This window comes from Lathyrus oleraceus, chromosome 6 (genome assembly GCF_024323335.1).
Source record: "Lathyrus oleraceus cultivar Zhongwan6 chromosome 6, CAAS_Psat_ZW6_1.0, whole genome shotgun sequence".
Classification (NCBI taxonomy): domain Eukaryota; kingdom Viridiplantae; phylum Streptophyta; class Magnoliopsida; order Fabales; family Fabaceae; genus Lathyrus; species Lathyrus oleraceus.
The window spans coordinates 135,355,591-135,382,010 of NC_066584.1; the positions used below are offsets into that span (position 1 = coordinate 135,355,591).

Here is a 26,420-nt window from a genome sequence, read left to right on the forward strand (position 1 = left end):
CATCTCAATATCCTAAGGCTAATTGGTTCATCAATAACTTTGTGTTAGATGAACCAATACAAGTATGGATGAGATTAGGTTCATCCTTTGATCATTTTCTTTTTGTGTGTGGTATGTTTTAGGAGTATGGTTCATTATACCATATTTCTAACATGAATTAACCCCAAAAAATTTATTGCCCGATCTCAGATAGTTGTGACTTCTACATAAGTCCAATTATGATTGCTTAACACAGCGCTAAATTTGCACACATAGGCATATCATTCTAGTAAGTGAGATTGTAAGTCTCCCCCTTTCATGGTATTGTATGGAAACTTGGCCTTTTTTCCTTCCTTTGGAAGATGTCTTGGTTCAAGAATCCATGCTTGTGAATAGAGGGTTGAGCGTTCTCCAAAGAATGACTTAAACAATTAAAAAGTAAAATTCCACTAACATCTAATCAACTAACATTTGACTAACTTTTAATTTCAAGTCATTTACTTTATGCACTTTAAATTCAATCCATTTATCATTTTCCATTATACATATCATTTAACTTGTTTATTTTTAATGTCATTTTCCCTTTGCTCACTTGAGCCATATATTATGATTGTATATATTTGTTTATGCTTGTGGTCTTAGGACCTTAAAATACTTAATAAACAACAAAAACCCCTAAAAAATGTTTGTGTGGACTGTTGGATTTGATCTGAGCTTTGGACTTAGAATTAGGCAACATTCCCTATGCAAAAGGACTTGGCCAATGCCAACATTTCTGAAACCAAGTTCTTGTGATTTGAATTCTCATCTGATGCAAGTAAAGATATCCATTTGAGTTCATCTGCTACATGGTCTTGATGTAAATGTTACTTTGAACCTGTGTCTAATGCCTTATTCTGAGCCATTCAAGGAGTATGTCATCCGATATATGGGGAAGATCATGAAGAAGACTATGAAGTTGCTAGCTTGGATGTGGCTATCTTTATTTGATGACTTGCTCTCCATTGTGCTAATTGCTTATTGATATTGCTTGTTTTAAAGTCCAAAGGAAAAGTAGGTTTCTATATGACATTCTTGTCTATTGGATTGCATCCCATTAGTCAGATCTTTTCAACTCTTAACTTTTAATTTTTGCTTAGGATTAGTCTCTTCATCTCCTCCCACTTCTTAAATTTCAAATATCTCTCCCTTTTTTTTTAAACCTTTTTTGCTTGTGATTTCAAAACTTAGACCGTATTGCAAATTAGAAACTTTGGCCTTATGCCATTGCATTTTTCAAACTCTTTTTCTTAATCAAACTTGTAAATGAATCTAACCATATTAGACATAAAATTTCAAAAGACAAAAAGAACTAACACTCATTCAAACTCTTTTAGGCCTTTTGTGCCTCTTTTAAACTTAAATTTTTGTTAAAAGTAATTCACTCACTTTGAAATTGATACAAAAAAACTACGAGGTTTTGATCCCTCATTTAATGTTGGTACGTAGGCACAAGTCTGATGGTCTTGTCAAACACAAAAAAATATAATTAATGAATTCTTTTGTCATCTCCACACTCTATTTATTGCAAACATCATTTTATACCAAAAACACATACACACATAAAAAGGGCTCCCTAGGATACTTTGGGTGCTCACACCTTCCCTCTGTGTAACCAACCCCCTTACTTGTAATCTTTGGCATTTTATTAGTTTTGATTTGAAAACTTCTTATCTTTGGGTTTTGTTCGTACTTTTTCCTTTTCCTTCGGAAACAATAAAAGCGCGGTGGCGAATCTAGTTTTATTGACATTAAGTTTATCCATAGCTTAATGGTTATGAATTTACCGTTACAGAAATCAAGTGGCAACTCTGCTGGGGAGTAGTCCTCAGTGGGTTTAGCCTACTTTTTTATGTGTATATAATTGTATATTTGATGTTTGTATATTTGTTTTGTATGATATAATCTGCTTGTTGTGCTTGGTGATCTCTGATTGGTGAGATAAGTTCTAACCCAAACTTGAGTGCAATTAAGATAGGAGGATGGTATAGTCATGTTCGACTTGTGTGGAGTAGTCCTTAACAAGTTGGCTTGAGACTCATCTACTCAGTGGAGACCCTTTTGGAGCTAGTGATGTCATACAAGTCATTTGTGGTTAGGTATTACTTTCTCTGATTTGGGGCCCGAGAAGTTGAGGACTGTAGAACATTTAACCCAACTTGGCCTATTTAGGATGTAGTGCGGAGGTTGTTCAAGTGTAGACTTGATAACAGTTATTATGCGATACTACACTCAGACGAGTTTCTCTTGAGAATATTATGGGTTGATGAGTCAGTCATCCTAACCTGTAATGTCCGATAGATGGAATTAAGACTCTAGGAACTTTTTAGAACATGATCTACAGGTTTTTATCCTTAGTACACTCCTTTGGGATGGTTCTTAACCTGACTCCATGCTCGTGACTCACCACAAACCCTTGATTCTTGGTTGATCCAATCAAGTCTTGTCAATATCAATGGAACTTGGGTGTCAATAAGGTGAAAACCATAATCCACCAAAATGGATGATTGATCTTGATAATGACTTGATTCATCCCTTGACCATTGTTTGCCTTGTGTGTCATCCCTTATTTGTGATTGTTGCATTCATGCATTCATGTGCATCATAACATTCATCACACAAAAAATAACTTCAAGGAACTGAGGTTTTATTTGCAAATATTTCCAGACCATGGATTATGGACGAAGGAACACTAAGAAGTACAATTTCAGATGTCCCGATTTGAAAGAGCTAAGGAAGCTATCATCTTTTGTATTAGATCTCTTGGATTTCAAACAATAGCATGGGAAGCTTTTGTATGTATTGTCTGCTGATGTGGTTGAAGGATTCTTAAGTGTGTTGATTCAATTTTATGATCCTCTATACCGTTGCTTCACTTTTCCCGATTATCAGCTTGTGCCTACGTTAGAGGAGTATGCCCATCTCTTGGGAATACCTGTTTCTAACAAGGTGCCTTTTAGTGGATTGGAGGAGATACCCAAATCTCATATTATAGCTGAAGCTCTTCATCTGAAGAAGTCTGAGATTGAGGCTCGTTGGGTGAAGAAAGGAGGAATGTTTGGGTTAACTTCTGAGTTCCTTATTGTGAAAGCTAATGTCTTTGCTCAAGCCGGTAGTATGGATGCTTTTGAAGCTATCTTCGTGTTGCTCATCTATAGTTTAGCTTTGTTCCATAACATTGACGGTTTTGTTGATGTTAATGCCATTAGAATTTTCTTGATTGGAAATCTTGTGCCTACTTTGTTGGGTGATGTGTATTTCTATTTGCATCTGAGGAATTCTAAAGGTGGTGGAACTATTGTGTGATGTGTTCCTCCTCTGTACAAGTCGTTTATTTTTCACTTGCATCAGACGCCTGCTTTTATGGAAAATAAATAATGCCTACGGTGGTCTTAGAGACTCATGTCTCTCACTAATGATGATATAGTTTGGTATGATTCTACATTGAGTAGCTTGGATATCATTGATAGTTGTGATGAATTCTCTAATGTGCCTCTCATTGGTACACAAGGAGCAATCAACTACAAACCTGCTTTGGCTCGTCGTCAACTTGGGTTCCCCTTGAGAGACAAACCTAATAACACTCAATTAGAAGGTCTTTTCTATCAAGAGGGTAAAGATCCCCAACATTTGAAGCAGAAGATAGTTCATACTCGGCATAATGTGCATAGGAAAGGAAGATTCGAGCTTGGTCCGTGCAACTGTGTAGCTTTGGAAGCTTACACTACTTGGGTGAAGAAAAGAGCTTTGGAATTGATGATGTCATATGTTTGTGAGAGACCTATGTCTATGGTTATGGTTGATCCATCCACTCTCCTTAACCAAGATGTAGAGGAGTTGGAAGACGCACTCGCCAAGATGAAGCAAGAGAAGGATATGTGGGAAGAGCGGTTCCATGCTTTGAGCCGAAAGCATGAGGAGTTGCAACTTGAGTCAAAGGACAAGGATGCACTTATTGAACTTCTAGAAGACCGAACAGTGAAGAGACAGAGAGAGCTAGAGGGTCCATCTTCCTCTAGTATGCCTCATCCTTCCGATGCTTGGAAGAAGATTGTTGACCAGCTTGTTCTCGAGAAGGCTCAGATGAAGACTTCTTTTGAGTCTGAGATTCGATGCATTCGAAGGAAGTACACGCCTGCAGCCAGATCATCTGACACTGTTGTTAGGGGATCCGTAGGATGATTAGTTTCCTTTTCTCTTGTATTTGTATTTTGGTTTCTGAAATTGTACTCAGTGTAATCCTTCCAAAATTATATGAATAAAAGAGATTTTTATGGTCAATCAAATTTGTTATTGTTGTTATTATATATTTGCAAATAAAATAGTATGTTCCTTGAAAATAAAAACAATCAAAACATTGCATTTCATGCATCATTTGCATAACAGGTTTTCTTCTGCCAGATGTCTTATTGGTTATTCTTCTGTGCTTCAGCCAAGCTGACTCACCGATACAACACTTGCGCCAATCAACTGAGAATCATGGAACATTTGGAACAAGAGAACCGAAAGCTGAAGGATGAGATTGCTCGTTTGGCTACCATGATGGAGTCTGTTTTAGCTACTCAGAATCAGTCTTCTCCAACGCCTGCAACTCCTCCTCCTCAGAGGACTATCATTTCAGAGGTCGCTACCTCAACTGTGCCTGCCACTCAGTTTTCTCCATCTATGTCTGCCGGATTCCCGTGGGGAATTCCACCAAACTTTATGCCTGAAGGGTTTGCGCCTACTTTTGCTTCCATGCCGGCATCTAGTCCGATCATATCTGTTCCGCCTCCAGTTGTTCACACCCTGCCTCGTGTTGAGGACACCATCTACCATTCCAAGCCTTCTGAGGTCCCTGGTGTTTATGAGAAGATGGATGAGATGAAAGATCAGTTCCTTGAGCTGCGAAAGGAATTGAAGACTCTGAGAGAAAAGGACTTGTTTGGTAAGAGTGTTGTTGAACTTTGCTTAGTGTCGAATATCAAGATCTCGATGAAGTTCAAAGTCCCTGACTTTGAAAAATATAAGGGAAATACCTGTCCACTTAGCCATCTCGTCATGTATGTCAGGAAAATGTCAACGCAAACTGATAATGATGACTTATTGATTCACTACTTCCAAGACAGTCTGATTGGTGCCGCTCTGAGGTGGTATATGGGGTTAGATAGTGAAAGTGTTCGCACGTTCAATGATTTGGGTGAAGCTTTTGTGAAACAGTACAAGTACAACGTGGACATGGCGCCTGATAGAGACCAGTTGAGGTCGATGTCTTAGAAGGACAAAGAGACATTCAAAGAGTATGCCTAGAGGTGGAGAGAGTTTGCTGCTCAGATCAACCCTCTGTTGGAAGATAAAGAGATGACCAAGATTTTCCTTAAGACCCTGAGTTCATTTTATTATGAACGAATGATTGCTAGTGCCCCCAGTGATTTTACCAAAATGGTAAACATGGGGATGAGATTAGAGGAGGGTGTCCGTGAGGGACGTTTGTCTAAGGAAGATGTATCATCAGGCAAGAAATATGGGAGTAGTTTCGCCAGAAAGAAGGAAGGTGAAACCAATGCAGTATATATGAGGAGGCAGAGGAGGCCTCATGTCAAAAGAAATCTGCAACTGTGCCAGCATCATCATCAAGTTTCATCCATTATTCAAGTATTTTCAAACAATCAATCAGCACCAGTTCAACAACAACGTCAACAACTGCCGCAACAAAGAACAAACAACTACAACAACAACAATAATCAACAACAACAGAATTGCAAGAGGAAGAAGGTCTCTTTCGAACCTATTCCTAGGTCGTACGCCGAATTGTATCTGTCTTTGGTTCTCAAGAACCTGCTTCAACCAAGAAATCCACCACAAATTCCAGAACCACTTCCGTGGTGGTATAAGCCGGAACTCCATTGTGCTTTTCATCAAGGAGCTCCCGGACATGATATTGAGAATTGCTACCCTTTGAAGTATGAGGTCCAGAAGCTAGTGAAGAGTGGGATGGTGTCCTTTGAGGACCGTGCGCCGAATGTGAAATCTAACCCATTGCCTGCTCATGGTAGTTCCTCTGTTAATATGGTAGATGGTTGTCTGGGAGAGTATAAGGTTTATGATGTTCGTCATATTCGACAATCTTTGGTCGGAATTCATAGAGACATCTGCTTGGTTAGTGATTATGAGCATAACCATGATGGTTGTGTGATTTGCAGTGTAAACCCTCGAGGTGCGTCATTATCAAGAGAGACATTCAGAGATTGATGGATGAAGGGCTTATCCAAGTTTGTCAGTCAAGGGATATAGATGATGTGAATGTAATAGTACCAGTGTTTAAAACCCCTGAGTAGGTAGTGATTCAGTTTGACAGCAGAAGTAATAACAATTTCAATAGATTGGTATCACCGTTAGTAATACGGTTAGCGGGCCCCGTCCTGTATGCATCCGATAGAGTTGTTCCATATCAGTATAATGTTACTATGTTGTAGAATGGTCAAGAGGTTTTGTTACCTATGACCAATTTTGTTGTAAACATTGCCGATATAGCAAAGGTGACCCGTAGCAGTCGTGTATTTGGACCTGTCTTTCCAAAGGAGGTGATAGAAGATGTGTCTGTTGGTAAGAAGGTTGATGTGCCCATAGAAAATCCGGTTAGTGCTCCAAAGTGTCAGTCTGGTGAGTCCATCAATTTGAAGCCTAGTGATGATGATGAGGTACTGAGATTGATTAAGAAAAGTGAATTTAATGTCGTGGAGCAGCTGCTCCAGACTCTGTCAAAGATTTCAGTGTTGTCTCTGCCCATGAATTCTGAAGCGCACATAGAAGCATTGCAAAGGGTGTTGGAGCAAGCCTATGTCGAGCATGATGTAACCGTGGATCAATTTGACCACATTGTGGCTAACATTACTTCCTGCAACAATTTGAGTTTCTGTGATGAAGAGCTTCCCGAGGTGGATAGAAATCATAATCTAGCACTACATATATCGATGAATTGCAAGGAAGATGTGCTGTCAAATATGTTGGTCGATACTGGTTCTTCGTCGAATGTACTCCCCAAGTCAACTCTGTCAAAATTAACGTATCAAGATGCCCCTATGAAGTACAGTGGCGTGATCGTCAAAGCATTTGATGGTTATCACAAGACCGTTATTGGTGAAGTGGACCTTCCAGTGAAGATAGGTTCGAGTGATTTACATATTACTTTCCAAGTAATGGACATCCACCCGGCATATAGCTGCTTGTTGGGAAAGCCATGGATACATGAGGCGGGAGCTATTACATCCATTATGCACCAGAAGTTAAAATTTGTGAAGAATGGAAAGCTTGTCATTGTTGGTGGAAAGAAAGCGCTATTGGTAAGTCACATGTCATCTTTTTCATATGTGGAAGTTGAGGAGGAGGTTGGAACTCCATTCCAAGCTCTATCTATTGCTGAAGTGAAGAAAACTGGGGCACCCATGTCCTCTTTCAAAGACACTTAGAAAATTATTGAAGATGGCAGTTCTGATCAGTGGGGCCGTATGATGGAGGTCACTGAGAACAAGAATAGAGCCGGTTTGGGATTCCAGTGAGGGCTGTCTAATGTCAAAGTTGAAGATATGCAACCGAGTTTCTGTAGCGGAGGGTTCATCCATGGTAGTGAACAACACTCAGCTGTTGTAATTGAGGGTGATGAAGATGAAGACTGCACCAATTTTGTTACGCATGGAAAGGCTTGCCACAATTGGATTGTTGTTGATGTTCGTGTTATTGTCCATCGCTTTAAGTAATTCGTTTTTATCATTTTAGAAAATCCTTCTCCTATGCCTAAGGGAGAAGTGATTATTGTTGGGCATATTTCAAAATTAATCATCAATAAAGTACAATTCTATTCATCCACATCTATGATGTTTTATTTTCACTTTTTGCTTTTCTGAAAAATGGTAATCACATAAAACATAAATAAATAATAATTTTCCATATGCATAATATTTGGTCACAATTCACTTCTCTAAAATCAAAATATCAAATCATTATGCAGGTTGGTTCCTAAACCCATTGAATACAATGATCATACTCCTGCTCCAAACTTTGAATTCCCTGTGTTTGAGGTTGAGGAAGAGATTGATGAAGAAGTGTCTGATGAATTGTCTCGTCTACTTGAGCAAGAGGAAAAAGCCATTCAGCCATTCGAAGAGCAGATTGAGTTAGTCAACTTGGGTTTTGAAGATGATGTGAAGGAAGTCAAGATTCGGTCTCAACTATGTTCAGAGGTTAAGAAGGGGTTGGTTGATCTTCTTCGAGAGTATTCAGATGTGTTTGCTTGGTCCTATCAAGACATGCCTGGTTTGGATTCTGAGATTGTGGAGTATAGATTGCCGTTGAAGCCAGAATGCTCGCCAGTCAAGCAGAAGTTGAGGAGGACTCATCCTGATATGGCAGTGAAGATCAAAGAAGAAGTGCAAAAGCATATTGATGTTGTTTTCCTTGTTACTGTTGAGTATCCGCAGTGGGTGGCCAATATTGTGTCTGTTTCGAAGAAAGATGGAAAAGTCCGTATGTGCGTTGATTATAGAGATTTGAACAAAGCTAGTCTGAAAGATGATTTTCCTCTGCCAAACATTGACATGTTGGTAGATAATATAGCTAAATTCAAATTATTTTCGTTTATGGATGGATTTTCCGGTTATAATCAGATCAAGATGGCACCCGAGGATATAAAAAAGACCACATTCATTACACCCTGGGGAACATTCTATTATAGAGTGATGCCTTTCGGTCTAAAGAATGCTGGTGCAACTTACTAGAGAGCTATGACCACTCTTTTTCATGATATGATGCATAAAGAGATCAAAGTCTATGTTGATGATATGATTGCTAAATCCAGTGATGAAGAAGAACATATTGAGCATTTGTTGAAACTATTCCAGCGTTTGAGGAAGTATTAACTCCACTTGAATCCCAATAAATGTACTTTTGGTGTTCGTTCTGGTAAGTTGTTGGGCTTTATTGTCAGTGAGAAGGGTATTGAAGTTGATCCTGCCAAGGTCAAAGCAATACAAGAGATGCCTGCGCCCAAAACTGATAAGCAAGTCAGAGGTTTTCTCGGTCGCTTGAATTATATCTCGAGATTTATATCACATATGACTGCCACATGTGCACCTATATTCAAGCTTCTTTGGAAAGATCAGTCTTATGATTGGACCGACGATTGCCAGAAATCTTTTGACAGTATCAAGGAATACCTGCTTGAGCCTTCGATTCTGTCTTCACTTGTTGAAGGAAGACCGTTGATCATGTATTTGACTCTGCTTGATGAAAGTATGGGTTGTGTTCTAGGTCAGCAAGACGAAACTGGAAAGAAAGAATATGTTATTTACTACCTTAGTAAGAAATTCATCGACTGTGAGACTCGGTATTCTATGCTAGAAAAGACTTGTTACGCATTGGCTTGGGCTGCTAAGCGTCTGCGCCAGTATATGTTGAATCATATCACTTGGTTGATATCCAAAATGGATCCAATCAATTACATTTTTGAGAAGCCTTCTTTAACTGGGAGGATTGCCCGTTGGCAAATGTTGTTGTCCGAGTATGATATTGAATACCGGTCTCAAAAAGCTATTAAAGGTAGTGTCTTGGCTGACCATTTGGCTCACCAACAGATTGAAGATTATCAGTTAGTGCAGTACAATTTTCCTGATGAAGAGATCTTGTACTTGAAAATGAAAGATTGTGATGAACCATTGCTTGAAGAATGGCCAAAACCTAGTTCTCGTTGAGGCATGGTATTTAATAGAGCTATTAATCAGTATGGTAATGGCATTGGGGCAGTGATTATTACTCCTCAAGGAACGCATTTCCCATTTACATCTAGATTGACTTTCAAGTGTACGAACAATATGGCTGAGTATGAAGCTTACATTATGGGGCTTAAAGAGGCCATTAATCTCAGAATCAAGTATCTTGACGTCTATGGAGATTCAACTTTGGTTGTGAATCAAATCAAAGGTGAATGGGAGATGAATCAACCCGATTTGATACCATATAGAGATTATGCGAGGAGGATTTTAATTTTACTAAGGTTGAGTTTCATCATATCCCTCGAGATGAAAACCGGATGGCAGGTACTCTTGCAATGTTGGCTTTAATGATTGTGGTAAAATTCTGGAATGAAGTTCCTAATTTGACTGTGATGCGTCTTGATAGGCCAGCCCATGTATTTGCTGTTGAAGAGATCAAAGATGAAAAGTCGTGGTATTTTTATATTAAATGTTTTCTCCAAAGTAAGATTTACCCGTCTGGGGCATCTTTGAAAGATAAGAAGACTTTGAGGAGATTAGCTGACAATTTCTACCTGAATGGTGATGTGCTTTACAAGAGAAACTTTGATATGATTCTACTCAGATGCATGGATAGACACGAAGCAGACCTGTTGATGACTGAATTCCATGAAGATTCCTTTGGTACTCATTCCAATGGACATGCTATGGATAAGAAGATGTTCAGAGCAGGTTACTATTGGCTGACAATGGAATCTGACTGTTACAAGTTTGTGAAGAAATGCCACAAGTGTCAAATTTATGCAGATAAGATTCATGTTCCTCCGACACTATTGAATGTCATTTCCTCCCCATGGCCCTTCTCCATGTGGGGAATTGATATGATTGGTATGATTGAGCCTAAAGCTTCAAACGGAAATCTTCATTCTGGTGGTTATTGACTACTTCACAAAGTGGGTTAAAACGGCATCGTATGCGAATGTAACCAAGCAAGTTATTGTAAGGTTTATCAAGAATCAGATTATATGTCGGTATGGTGTGCCAAGAAAGATCATTACTGACAATGGATCGAACTTAAACAATAATATGGTTGAAGCTCTTTGCAAAGACTTCAAGATTGCACATCATAATTCTTCTCCCTACATACCCAAGATGAATGGGGTTGTTGAAGCTGCGAATAAGAATATCAAGAAGATCATTCAGAAAATGGTTGTAACATGCAAAGATTGGCATGAGATGCTCCCATTTTATTTGCATGGGTATCGTACATCTATCCGCACTTCAATGTAGCCCTTTTCCATGTAAATTACCATTTCACAACTTTTATAAAGATCTATGGAGTCTTATCATTTACAGAGTACCATTCAAGTAAATAAAGTTGAGCTTTTATCCAATTGTTTTTACTCTTATTTATTCAGCAAAATAGAATTAAAATTTTATGATGATCATTTTGAAATTGAAATTTTAAAATCAAAATCATGTTTTCTTAAATAATAAAAGTAGTTACTTTTAAAAGCAATCGATTTCATTTAAGGAATATCAACAACGGTTTGAGAACAGGTGATCCCTAAAATGCGAAGCATTGTTGGTTTTCCCCAAGCAGTTGTCGTGATCTCTGTTTCATCCCCAATAGCATTTCAGCATCTCCAGCCGAATTTTGTTGGTGTCCCCAACCGAGTTTGCGTTCGCCTCCCGTGAGTTGTAGGCGCGTTTTATCAGCGATTTGCATAGATCCAGCACAAGATTCTTGTTTCCCCTCAAGCCTCCAGTGGATTTCATTCAACACTGATCCTAGAACAGTATGTCTGATCCTCTACAAGGTTGTCTCCCATTTGATATGGTGTTGACCTAAAATTCCCCACTGAGTTAACGGTGTAGATCCTCGGCAGATATCTTCCTTTGCTCCAACCAGGATTTGATCCTTTAAGGTTGATGTATTGTGTTCATCCCCTACCTCTCTTTCTCCAGTTGATTCCTTCCTGTCGAGATTGGCCGAGTGTTGTATTGATGATTCAGATCGGTGACGTTTGTACCCTTTGTGATCGTTTCGTTAGCATAATCATCATATATACATATACATATACATTCATAGATTTCATTATTACATTATTGCGCTTTGTGACTCATTATTTCTATGATCCTCTACTATGGTGGTATCCTTTCCCCCGCGCAGATTCGGTGTGTCTGTCCTCTTTCAATTGTAGAGTGTCAGCCCCTTAAGTAGGAAGAATTTAACCTTTCTCATTCCCCACTGAGTTATTCCCTCGTGGATGATTATTATTTCAGCTTCCTCCCCAGTTGATTATCTGGATGGAACCACTCCCCCCGAGTTATATCCTCATCGGGTTGAATCTTTGATTGACCTTTTCTTTCTAGATCTTACCTAGATAGATGCTTTTGGTCCCCTGAGAGTCTATTACCCAGTAATTGGTAATATTCTTCTCGATTCGTGAGTACTTTACTTTTGCCCAATACCCGATAAAAGTAACATATTTCCCCTTTCTCCCTAGCAGATTCGTCTTCACGTTTCCCTAGGAAGTTTATCCTTGATATGTTCATCCTAACCGATGATGGATATTTTCTTCCCCTGCTTTGAGTCTATCCTTGACATGTTCATGATAACATGAAATAGTATCATATTCTAGGACTCAATTTAATTAAATTATATTATTACTTACTTCAATTTATTTCATTTTATTAGATATTACGCGGTATTTTCTTTCTATTTATCTCAGGTGGTTTATTTGAAGCACAAGTAAAAAAAGGAAGAAAAGGAGGTGCAAAAAGGAATGAAAAGAAGCAAATATCAAAAGCCAAAGCCCAGCCCAAAAAGCACAGGCTTTGTGCCTGTGACGAGCGTCACAAAGGCTGTGACGAGCATCACGCTTTGCACACTCCTGTGACGAGCGTCACACATGGTGTGACGGACGTCACACCATTCCCCTATATTTTTGGCACCAGGAACGCAACAGACCACGTTGAAACAGACCACGTTGAAGCTACTTCCACGCTTGACCCTTGGAACGTAAAGACCGTGTACACGGAAAACCCTTGGAAGCAGTTACACAAGTAGCAGTATAAATAGTAGCTTTTTGGAAAGCTCTCGGTTCCACGCTTTTTCCAGATTTCTTTGCCGTTTTCGCTTTTTCGCATTTTTTCTTTTCCAGTAGTACGAGCACATTTTTTTACAGCATAGCTTTTACGATTTTTATATTGTTTCCCTTGCAATTTCTATTTTCCTTTTTAGCATTTAGTTAATTCTTTTTCGCACAATAGTTTCTACACCGGAAACTATTGTGTACCTTTTACCGGATCTAACCTTACGTTAGGATCTAGTTTTTTATTCCTTCGCTTTTATTTTTTTTCTGCCTGATTGAAGAATTCAAGAACAAATCCAACCGGCCTGTGGTGGAGTGTTCAAGACTGCTATTTAATTTCTCAGGTTCTTTAATTATTGTTTGAATTTATATATGCCCTGTTTTACTGTTTATTTATATTATTTGCCCGAGATGAATTTGTTTATGCATGATAATTATTTAAGTCTGTTTAGCATGTCTGGCTGATTTACTTAGGTATCGGTATGTAGAGTAAGCGGAATGAAGGAATCAAAACCAAATTGGTTTAATTAAGTTTAAAATTAAAATCACTCTTTTTACGGTCTCAATTTACAGGTTTAATAACAAGGTTTTTGTACGAAAGTAAAAGACATAAAGAAGTTAAAAGCAATAGAGCGAGAGTTTGAGTTTTTGACTGGACAGTGTAAATTGGACATTAATTCTAGATCAGGGCGAGAGCAATTTTTAGAGTTAATTAAATTCTAATCTTTTTCAAAAAGTATTTTTAAAGATTGAATGTGAGGACGAGAGTTAAGCATTTGAATTTAATTATATAACCTAAGTCAACAGAGCGAGAGTTTGAGATAAGGGTGTTTAAACGATTAGTGTTTTCTTAAAGAGAGTTTCTACGGATCCTATTATTTTCAAAAAGTGGTTTTTGACTTAACTTTAAGTGACAGCTACGTTAATATAAAATCATAGTTTATTCAACAGAGCGAGAGTTTGAGATAAGACTTTTAATCAATAGCGTCAACTGAAAAGATTTATTTTGAAACCAAGAAACCAACAAAGAATTGATTCCCTAATTACGACGAACTACATACCGATATCCGCTTATTAGATATTTATTTTAGATCTTATTTTAGATTTAGCTTTTCCCCCAAACAATCAAAGTATTACCTGCCTTAGCTTTACGAAGTAACCTTAGATAACGGTATATCGATTCATAAGTCCCTGTGGGATCGATATCTTTTAAAACTACGCGATAGAACTGTGCATTTGCAGTTTGTACCCCAAATTCGACTCATAAAGTCGCGATCAAGTTTTTGGCGCCGTTGCCGGGGACTTTTATTTAGTCGATATCGTAACTCTTCTGTTACGCTGTAGAGACTAAGGCTTTTCTTTCTCTTTTCTTTCTTTCGTTGATTTGTATGCCACACACTCGCTCACAAGGCGAGCCATTCTACTTACGAATCAACGATATCGAACTATATCTCCGAGTCTTACGACGAATTCGGGAATATCATGCTGCAAACAATCTCCCTCCTGTTGAACTTCCCGATTTCAAAAATATTTTCCCTTCGATACCCGAGATGGCAGAACCAGCTCGTGCTCTTAGAGATTACGCCGCGCCATTGCAAGATGAGCCGCATTCAAGTATTGCTCCACCCGCAATCGAAGCAAACAACTTTGAACTCAAACCTTCACTGTTGCAGGCAGTGCAACAGAACCAATTCTCTGGAAATCCTACCGAGGATCCAAACCTTCATTTATCCGTATTTGTCCAATACGCTGATACTGTTAAAGCTAATGGTGTCACTTCAGAGGCAATTCGACTTCGTCTTTTTCCTTTCTCATTAAGAGATAGCGCTAGAAGATGGCTTCAATCTCTTCCTTCCAACTCAGTCACCACATGGAACGAGTTGAAGAAAGTTTTTCTTGCTCGATATTTTCCGCTAAGCAAAACAGCTATGTTAAGAGCCCAGATAAATGGATTTAAACAGAAAGATAACGAGTCTCTTTTCGAAGCATGGGAAAGATACAAAGACATGATGAGACTTTGTCCACACCATGGTTTAGAGGACTGGTTAGTAATTCATACCTTCTATAATGGTCTCCTGTACAACACGAGGTTAACAATAGACGCCGCCGCAGGTGGTGCACTAATGAACAAACCTTATGCTGACGCTTACCAACTTATCGAAAGCATGGCTCAAAACCACTATCAGTGGGGAAGCGAACGAACAATGGTAGAAAAACCTCAAACGAAAACTGGCATGTACGAGATAAGTAACCTTGATCATGTTAATGCAAAAGTGGATGCTCTGGTCCAGAAAATTGAAAGTTTAAATGTATCACCTCCAGCCACCGTAGTTGCCATAACTCAGAATTGCGAAGTCTGTGGAATCCAAGGTCACACTCCTGCAGATTGTCAACTCCTAACAGGAATCCAAGCGGAGCAAGTAAACTATGCTCAAGGAAGCCCCTACTCGCACACCTATAACTCAAATTGGAAGAATCATCCCAATTTTTCATATAAGAGTAATAATGCTTTATACGCACCTGGACAATCTCCGAATCAAGCCCCAGCTATACCTCCAGGATACCAGAAGTCGATCCCATCTACACCTAACAATAACGCCCCTAGGAAATCCAACTTGGAAATCATGATGGAAAACTTTATAGCTTCTCAACAGCAAACCAATAAAGATTTCTTAAACCAGAATGTACACACTGGCGAACAAATTAAACAACTAGCAAGTAAAGTAGATGCCCTGGCTACTCATAACAAAATGCTGGAAACGCAAATTTCACAAGTAGCTCAACAACAAGCGCCTACTGCTACCCCAACTGGTACATTTCCTGGCCAACCCCAACCTAACACGAGAAGCCACGCTCATGCAATTATATTGAGAAGTGGAACGGAAGTGGAAGGACCGTCTGACCCAAGGATAGAAAACCCAAACTCTAAAAAGTCAACTGAGGAGGAAAGTGAACCTAAGGAAAAGGAAGAGAGTAATAAGGAAACCGTAAAAAAGAAGGAACCTTATGTACCTCCACCACCTTATAAACCACCTATCCCTTACCCTCAAAGGCTTATTAAAACCAAAGATGCGGGCCAATTCAAAAAATTTGTTGACCTACTAAAACAATTAAACGTCACAATTCCGTTTACAGAAGCTATTACACAGATGCCCTCATATGCCAAGTTTTTAAAAGAAATTCTTTCTAATAAAAGGAAACTTGAAGATAGCGAAACTGTTACACTCACCGCTAAATGTAGCGCTATAATCCAGAATATGCCTCCTAAACTTAAAGACCCAGGTAGTTTCTCTATACCCTGTCACATAGGAAAATTTGTCATTGACAAAGCCTTATGCGATTTAGGAGCCGGTATTAGTGTTATGCCTTTATCCATATGCAAGAGACTTGAAATGGGAGAATTAAGACCAACTAAAATGTCTGTGCAACTAGCAGATCGTTCCGTCAAATATCCTGTAGGAATTCTTGAAAACGTTCCAGTGCGCATAGGTCAATTCTACATTCCAACTGATTTTATAATTATGGATATTATAGAAGATGAAGTTACCCCCATTATACTGGGAAGACCGTTCTTAGCAACTGCCGGTGTAATCATAGACGTAAAACGAGGACGACTCACTTTTGAAGTAGGAGAAGAGAAAATTGAGTTCATTCTTTCCCAATTTTTGAAAGCACCTGCAATAGAAGATACATGTTACTTCATGGATATCATCGATGAATGCATAAAAGAAACGGAGTTAGAAAAAGACAAATCATCTGACTATCTTGTAGAAGACAAACTTAACCAATGTTTAGCAATAACACCGGACCCTACGCAATGCCTTAAGAAACCAACCTTAGACCTGAAAACACTTCCCAAGAATCTGAGATATGAATTCCTAGACTTAGAGCTTGAACGACCAGTGATAGTTAATGCTGACCTAGGAAGACTCGAAACAGAAAAACTCCTGCATATCTTAAGAAAATATCCAACCGCACTAGGTTACAACATCACCGATCTTAAAGGAATAAGTCCCTTTATTTGTATGCACCGCATCATGCTAGAAGAAGACTGTAAAACTTCTAGGGAACACCAGAGGAGACTAAACCCGATCCTAAGTGAGGTAGTGAAGAAGGAAATAACCAAGTTATTAGAGGTAGGTATCATATATCCTATATCTGATAGCGAATGGGTTAGTCCTGTACACGTAGTACCAAAGAAAGGAGGTGTAACAGTCATTAAAAATGAAAAAGGAGAAACTATAACCAAACGAATCGAATCGGGATGGAGAATGTGCATTGACTATAGGAAACTAAACAAAGCAACCCGAAAAGATCATTTCCCTTTACCATTCATTGACCAGATGTTAGAACGATTAGCCAAACATTCTCATTTCTGCTATCTAGACGGTTACTCTGGTTTCTTTCAAATACCAATTCACCCTGATGACCAAGAAAAGACAACGTTCACGTGCCCTTTTGGTACCTTCGCTTATAGACGAATGTCGTTTGGCTTGTGTAATGCTCCTGCAACTTTCCAAAGGTGCATGATGGCAATATTCGCCGATTTTGTAGAAAACATCATGGAAGTATTTATGGATGACTTTTCCGTATGCGGACAAAGCTTTGAAGAATGCCTTGAAAACCTAGAAAGAGTTCTAGAGCGATGTGTAAAAGTAAACCTAGTACTTAATTGGGAAAAATGCCACTTTATGGTACAAGAAGGAATTGTTTTAGGACACATCATCTCGAACCGAGGAATTGAAGTAGACAAAGCTAAAATAGAGGTAATCGAAAATCTTCAACCCCCGAAAACTATGAGAGAAGTACGAAGCTTCTTAGGACATGCCGGTTTCTACCGACGATTCATTAAAGACTTCTCTAAAATAACTAAACCTTTAACCGGGCTATTAATGAAAGATGCTGAATTCATATTCGACAATAAATGTTTAGAAGCATTTCAAATGCTTAAACAAGCACTGATCTCCGCACCCATAATGCAGACACCAGATTGGAATGAACCATTCGAAATAATGTGTAATGCTAGTGATTACGTTGTAGGTGCTGTTTTGGGACAACGAAAGGATAAAAAGCTTCATGTTATATATTACGCAAGTAGAACTCTAGATGAAGCACAAATGAATTACGCCACAACCGAGAAAGAACTTCTAGCAGTAGTGTTTGCGCTAGATAAATTTCGTTCTTACTTGGTCGGAGCCAAAATAATCATCTATACTGACCACGCTGCTATCAAATACCTCTTAACAAAAAAGGATGCTAAACCTAGACAACTAAGGTGGATCCTTTTGCTACAAGAGTTCAATTTGGAAATCAAAGACAAGAAAGGAACTAAAAACGTAGTAGCAGATCACCTCTCTAGACTTGAGAACCTTGAACCGGAAAGAACATCGATCAACGATGATTTCTCGTACAATAAACTTATAGCTACTTTGGAAGAAAATAAAGCTGATAAACAGGTAGAAACCACCTTAGCTATATCTGTTACACCGTGGTACGCTGACCTCGTCAATTATTTAGCTGCCGGAATAGTTCCACCTACCTTATCCTACCAACAGAAGAAACGATTCTTCTATGACATAAAACATTATTACTGGGATGACCCCTTACTTTTTAAAAGAGGCCCCGATGGTATTTTCCGTTGGTGTATACCCGAAGAAGAGGTAGAAAATATAATCCAACACTGTTACTCCGCTCCTTATGATGGACACGCAAGTACATCCAAGACCTGCTCTAAAATCCTACGAGCCGGTTTCTATTGGCCAAATATATGGAAGGATGTACATGCAACTATTAAGAAATGTGACAGATGTCAACGCACAGGAAACATATCTAGACGTGACGAGATGCCACAAAAGGGCGTTTTGGAAGTAGAGATTTTCGACGTGTGGGGAATAGACTTCATGGGACCTTTTTCATCCTCTTTCGGTAACAAATACATACTCGTGGCAGTGGACTACGTATCGAAATGGATTGAAGCTATAGCTTCTCCAACAAACGACACACGAGTAGTAACTAGACTCTTTAAGAATATAATATTTCCAAGGTTTGGTGTCCCAAGAATAGTAGTCAGTGATGGTGGATCGCATTTCATATCCAAGGTACTCGAAAAACTACTGCTTAAGTATGGCGTAAGACATAGAGTAGCGACACCTTACCACCCTCAAACCAGTGGGCAAGTGGAAGTGTCTAACAGAGAAATCAAATAGATACTAGAGAAAATAGTCGCCACTTCAAGGAAAGACTGGTCATTGAAATTACCAGAAGCTTTATGGGCTTACCGAACTTCTTACAAAACTCCCATAGGGACAACCCCATTTAAGCTAATTTATGGAAAATCCTGTCACCTCCCGGTAGATATAGAACATAAAGCCTATTGGGCTATTAAAAAACTAAATTTAAACTATAAAGCCGCCGACGAAAAGAGAATCCTTGATATAAGCGAATTAGAGGAACTCAGAAGAGACGCTTACGAAAATGCCAGAATCTACAAAGAAAGAACAAAACAATGGCATGACAAGCGCATATCAAGGAAAATCTTCAAACAAGGCGATACAGTCCTTTTATTTAACTCCAGACTAAAGTTATTCCCGGGAAAACTACGATCTAGATGGTCAGGTCCTTTTCAAATCACCAATGTTTTTCCCAGTGGAGCAGTAGAAATTAAAGGCAAATCTATGGAGCCATTTACCGTAAACGGGCAACGTCTAAAATATTATCACTATGCAGAAAACAATGAAGATTTGCAAGTCTTGCACTTAGACGAAATGCCTCAAGAACTTATAGATTATAATTGATAGTTTTTATGTCGAGCTTGCGACATTAAACAAAGCGCTTAGTGGGAGACAACCCACAAATGTTTTATTTTTCTATTATTATTTTTCTATTTCTTCCTTAATTATTCTTTTAATTTTTGTTTAGTATTCATTCTTAATTTATTTTAATTTATTAAAAACTTTTCTCTTCTTCTTTCGGCATTTGGCCAAATCCTGACTAAAACTCTTGTTTTTCTTTTCTCTAGCTAACACTAACCTGATGGGACAAATTGATCGTATGGGTATCAAATTCAGAGGAACAGCTCAGAAACAAAAGTTTGAGGAACTAGCCACGAGAGAGATGCTACCTAGTCTGTATGCTGATGACTGGGCAATGACTGCCCTTGGACTAAGACAAAGTGTCCTGTATTTGCTGAGTCAGATAGGGTGGGAAACCGCTCCTATCCGTAGACAATTTGTCACTTACCGGAGACTGACTCTAGAATTCCTTAGTTCTCTGATCTATCTACCCAGCCATGGAAAAGGAATAAGCAGAGGTTTTATCCAGTTCAGAATGTTTAACATGGAGTACAAATTTAATATTCAAGATTTTACCAACCTTTTAGGTTTCCCTACATCCTTTGACACATTCACAGTGAGCCAAGAAGAACTTTTTGAATATAGAGAACTTGAACACTTTTAGGGTAACTTGACTGGAAATGACGATCCCGAGGAACATGAGTTTCTCTCTGGAAACATACATAACCCGGCCTTCCGTTATTTCCATAAGATCCTGACCCACACCTTATTTGGGAAGAAGCCAAACAGTACCACAGTTTCACGTGATGAACTCTTCATCATATTTTGTGCTTCTCAGAACCGTCCAGTAAACGGCGCCACTTTTATGTTGGCAAATTTAGACCACCTTATCCAAGATGAACGAGCACCAATTCGAATAGGCGGTTTGATAACCATGATTGGTAATGCTATCGGATTACGTCAACCTATGCTTGACTTAAGCCCTTTTTGTGGCATTACTACTATGAGTATACCCTTCCTCTTCAACACTATGTTTATAGCAAACCTAGGATCTGATGAGTTTGAGCTTATAATTAATAACCAAGTTCTTTGCCTATTCACCATGCCCGATCCTAGGACTAGTGTTCATAACCGCAATAACTGGCTCTACAATCTGAACGAAACCCCCTCTCCTGCTAGATCCACTGAATCCATCCAAGACTATGAGATTTGTGATGACCATATTCCTTATGCTGAATCAGACCCTCAGACACCATCTGGTTATTATGACATTGATCCTCCTCCTCAACCTGTTCAGACCGAAGAATCGGCAATACCCGACCTTCGACATCATATGCCCGGAACTGATTATAACACCGCCATTGAAGCTTTGATGTCAGAACAAGACGCCCTCAGAGAAGAGTTCACTAGCATGAGACACGAATTTCTGAGATACATGAACAGTATGACAAATCAGTTTCACGAGTTGCTATACCGTGTTAACTCCTTTGCTCCTCCGGCCAGAGATCGTGTAGATGGATAGAAGTCGTTTTTCTTAGTTATCTAGTTTTAGTTAGTTTTATTATTTAATGTTATTTCAAATTATGTTCGTATTTGTTTCTCTTTCGCATTTTTGTTTCTCTCCATTGTTACATTATGATTATTTTATGAAGCTATTGAATTATCCTATTTTATTATGAATTATGCAATATCTATCAAAAAAAATTGCTCTCTACTGTTGCTGCCTACATAAATTATTAACAATATAATACATTTATGCACTATTATACAAAGTAGAATAGCATGCAGGAAAATTAAATAGCAAAATAAAATAATCTGAAGCAAAACAAAATAAATAATTAAAAAATTAAATTACCAAAGTTATTCTGAAGAACGCTAGCAGAACCATGCCAAAAAGACTGTGTGACGAGCGTCACACATTCTATCACGGACGTCACACAAAGTGCTTGTGACACCCGTCATGCTCCTGTAACGAGCGTAACGCCATGTTAACGTTACAAAGACCGTTGGAGACGAACGTTACAACCCTACAACTTTTTACCTTCCCCATTTATTCACATTTACCCACATTTATTCACTTTTCAACCACTCCCTTTCCAACTTCAAAAATTTTCCCTATAAATACCCACCATACCTTTCTTCCTACATCACAACTATTCTATACAATCAAATATATTTTCTTTTTCTTTCCTAATTACTTCTTCCAACTCATTCATCAGTATGGCGGGAAATCAAAATTTCGGAAATATCATCTTCCGATCCGAAGATGATAACTATCAAAGGGAACAATTCGAGCGCTTTCAACAACGAGGTGTCACTTCTACCAGGTATCCTGATTCAACTTCTTTACAACAATTAGGATTACTTCAAGGTATCAAGTGGATGCTCCGCCTTTCCGATCTAACCTTTCTATGCACGCATAATCAATCCACCTACCCATCCCTAACCTTAGAATTCTTAAGTTCATATGCGTACAACACTCCCACCGGTGAGGACGAATTCTTAACCGGTACCGCAACCTTCCGTATGTTCAATACCGAGTACTCCCTATCCCAAAACCAATTGAGTACCATGCTACAATTCCCCATAGAAGGTCAAGTCTACCCCAGAATCCCTCCAAACCTAAACTGGAACACAGTTGCTGCTTTCGACCTCTTTAGGAAAATATCCGGTGTAGATGCCAACAACTGGGAAGAGCTCCTTGTTTCCCATATACATAACCCAACTATCCGGTACTTTATCCGCATCCTACAAAACACAGTTTTTGGAAGACCGAACAACAGCAAGGTCAACGCAAAGGAACTATTCTTCCTCGAATGCGTCTTCGAACCGAATGCTAAGGTAAACGCCGCCTCCTTCCTATTTCATCATATCCGCACCTTATGTGCTAGAGGCCGTCAACCTTTTGTAATTGGTGGATTAATCACCACCATAGCACTTGGCTTAAACCTAGGGGACCGACTCCAAACTTTAGAATCTTTACCTCCCCTCTTTATGGATATAAGCTACTGTCGGTCCAGCCGCCTAATAAAGAACCGAGTAGGCGGAAAATATTACCTTATGGTGAATAACCAGGCAGTCCCAAGCGTTGTTCTACCCAACATTGCCTTAACCGATGTCACCAATCCCAACCGCCACCTCTATGATCTGAATGCTCCCGAAGCTACCGAGCCTTCACATATAAACCCGTCTGCAGACGAGTTCGAAGAAATGGAGCAAGGTGATAACGCTCCTGCACAACAATCAGTCCCGCTCAACCCTTCCGATACTGCAGCTGGCCCATCCTCTCGACGTCGTCGACGAAGAAGGCCTGCAACCAACAACGACATCATGGATGCTATTGATGGTATGCAAGCACAGAATCTCGAAATGATGCAAATGATGCGCCAAATGCAACAACAACAGGAAGAGAGGAATGCCATAACCGACCAGCGGTTCACTGATTTGCTTAGCAGGTTCGACAACTTAGACGTACATCAAAGATCACCAGGTCCAAGAACAAGAGGCGGCAGGCAACCTTAACTTTAGTTTCTTTTTCTTTTCCTTTTTTCCCTTTCTTTTTGTAATTCATTTTTTTCCTTCAAACATTGAGGACAATGTTTCATTCAAGTATGGGGGGGAAAACCATGTTCTCTCTATCCTCCTTTTTCTTTTTCAAGTATGTATCTTTCTTTTCATTGTTATTTCCCTTATAAAAAAAAATATATATAATAAAATAATATTTCTTATAATATAGATTTATTTTAAGTTAAGTCCCAAATGTGAAAACTTTCTATTATCTATTCCCCTCAATTTTCATGAGCCATAACAAAAATTCATCACACTCAATAAGTATAAAGGTCACTTATTTTATAAAACTTGAGTGAAATCAAGACAAAAATTATTACCATAACAACGCTCTAAGAACCTCAACATGATTAGATCAGGATAAGTACCTATTATACCAATCCCTTGAACTTTTAGTCTTATAGTAACCCCGAGTAGTTTATACGAGAAGTCAGCACCATCTTAATAGCAAACTACGTGGAGGGCCGATGAATATAAGTGAATGATTCCCAAAGTAACATAAAAATATATATATATATATATATATATATATATATATATATATATATATATATATATATATATATCAGGAAATGCACTAATTAAGTTAGGTGATCCTTACCAGATCATTTAATCTAAAGGTTGCAGATCATACAAAAGCATGATATGAAAGATCCATTATGAGTTGGTTCAGCAGGTATCTGGTACTGAACTTGGTAGGGCGGACTACGGTCCGATCCCCCGCAATTTGCAATGGACTGAATAACGAAGTTATCCAACTTATGTACCAGAACTTCTAGCTAAAAGGGGATTAGAATCACTAACCGGTTACTCCACTATGTGCGCGAAAAGATAAAGGGCTTAATGTGATTTCGCGAGAATGAAAACGGGTGAAATAAGAGTAGAGGAACTAGGATAGCTATGAGGGCATTACTCGAACTGGTTTGCATAAGGTGAGGTTATCTGAGGTTGTGACGGTGGTTGTTGATGTCAAGATTAAACTCAAGTTACTTCTAAACAAGGTTTACAGGCAACCTAGTACGAATTGATGTGTGTTTTGAAATTTCATCTGGCTAAAATTTTTAAAACAGGTTCTATACTGTATTTTGCTTGAGGACAAACAAAGATCTAAGTATGGGGGAGTTTGATAACATGAAATAGTATCACATTCTAGGACTCAATTTAATTAAATTATATTATTACTTACTTCAATTTATTTCATTTTATTAGATATTACGCGGTATTTTCTTTCTATTTATCTCAGGTGGTTTATTTGAAGCACAAGTAAAAAAAGGAAGAAAAGGAGGTGCAAAAAGGAATGAAAAGAAGCAAATATCAAAAGCCAAAGCCCAACCCAAAAATCACAGGCGTTGTGCCTGTGACGAGCGTCACAAAGGCTGTGACGAGCGTCACGCTTTGCACACTCCTGTGACGAGCGTCACACATGGTGTGACGGACGTCACACCATTCCCCTATATTTTTGGCACCAGGAACGCAACAGACCACGTTGAAACAGACCACGTTGAAGCTACTTCCACGCTTGACCCTTGGAACGTAAAGACCGTGTACACGGAAAACCCTTGGAAGCAGTTACACAAGTAGCAGTATAAATAGTAGCTTTTTGGAAAGCTCTCGGTTCCACGCTTTTTCCAGATTTCTTTGCCGTTTTCGCTTTTTCGCATTTTTTCTTTTCCAGCAGTACGAGCACATTTTTTTACAGCATAGCTTTTACGATTTTTATATTGTTTCCCTTGCAATTTCTATTTTCCTTTTAAGCATTTAGTTAATTCTTTTTCGCACAATAGTTTCTACACCGGAAACTATTGTGTACCTTTTACCGGATCTAACCTTGCGTTAGGATCTAGTTTTTTATTCCTTCGCTTTTATTTTTTTTCTGCCTGATTGAAGAATTCAAGAACAAATCCAACCGGCCTGTGGTGGAGTGTTCAAGACTGCTATTTAATTTCTCAGGTTCTTTAATTATTGTTTGAATTTATATATGCCCTGTTTTACTGTTTATTTATATTATTTGCCCGAGATGAATCTATTTATGCATGATAATTATTTAAGTCTGTTTAGCATGTCTGGCTGATTTACTTAGGTATCGGTATGTAGAGTAAGTGGAATGAAGGAATCAAAACCAAATTGGTTTAATTAAGTTTAAAATTAAAATCACTCTTTTTACGGTCTCAATTTACAGGTTTAATAACAAGGTTTTTGTACGAAAGTAAAAGACATAAAGAAGTTAAAAGCAATAGAGCGAGAGTTTGAGTTTTTGACTGGACAGTGTAAATTGGACATTAATTCTAGATCAGGGCGAGAGCAATTTTTAGAGTTAATTAAATTCTAATCTTTTTCAAAAAGTATTTTTAAAGATTGAATGTGAGGACGAGAGTTAAGCATTTGAATTTAATTATATAACCTAAGTCAACAGAGCGAGAGTTTGAGATAAGGGTGTTTAAACGATTAGTGTTTTCTTAAAGAGAGTTTCTACGGATCCTATTGTTTTCAAAAAGTGGTTTTTGACTTAACTTTAAGTGACAGCTACGTTAATATAAAATCATAGTTTATTCAACAAAGCGAGAGTTTAAGATAAGACTTTTAATCAATAGCGTCAACTGAAAAGATTTATTTTGAAACCAAGAAACCAACAAAGAATTGATTCCCTAATTACGACGAACTACATACCGATATCCTCTTATTAGATATTTATTTTAGATCTTATTTTAGATTTAGCTTTTCCCCCAAACAATCAAAGTATTACCTGCCTTAGCTTTACGAAGTAACCTTAGATAACGGTATATCGATTCATAAGTCCCTGTGGGATCGATATCTTTTAAAACTACGCGATAGAACTGTGCACTTGCAGTTTGTACCCCAAATTCGACTCATAAAGTCGCGATCAGTTCATCCTAACCGATGATGGATACTCTCGCTTTGGTATTCTACCCAGTAAAAAGGTAGTTGTAATCCCTATTTCCTTCCTCAGAGGGTCAATCCTTGATATGTTCATCCTAACCGATGACGGATTTCCTCATCTTTATGGTCTTCGCCCAGTTACCGATAGTTGTAAATCTTGTTTCCCCTTGCGGAGTCTATCCTTGATATGTTCACTTTAATCAGTGACGGATATTCTCTTCTTTGGTATTCTATCCAGTAACCTATAGATGTAATTCCTTCTTGTTCCAGCAGTCTATCCTTGATATGATCATCTTAACCGATGATGAATAGTCTTCTCTTTG

At 38.5% G+C, this 26,420-nt stretch overlaps 1 non-coding gene across 1 annotated transcript; it reads right to left on the reverse strand.

Annotated features, from left to right (window-relative positions):
• Nucleotides 1–14,769: 14,769 nt before the first annotated feature.
• On the reverse strand, nucleotides 14,770–14,876 carry LOC127099825 (small nucleolar RNA R71). Its single transcript, XR_007794292.1, has one exon. It is a non-coding gene; the product is annotated as a small nucleolar RNA R71 (small nucleolar RNA).
• Between the last annotated feature and the right edge of the window lie 11,544 nt (nucleotides 14,877–26,420).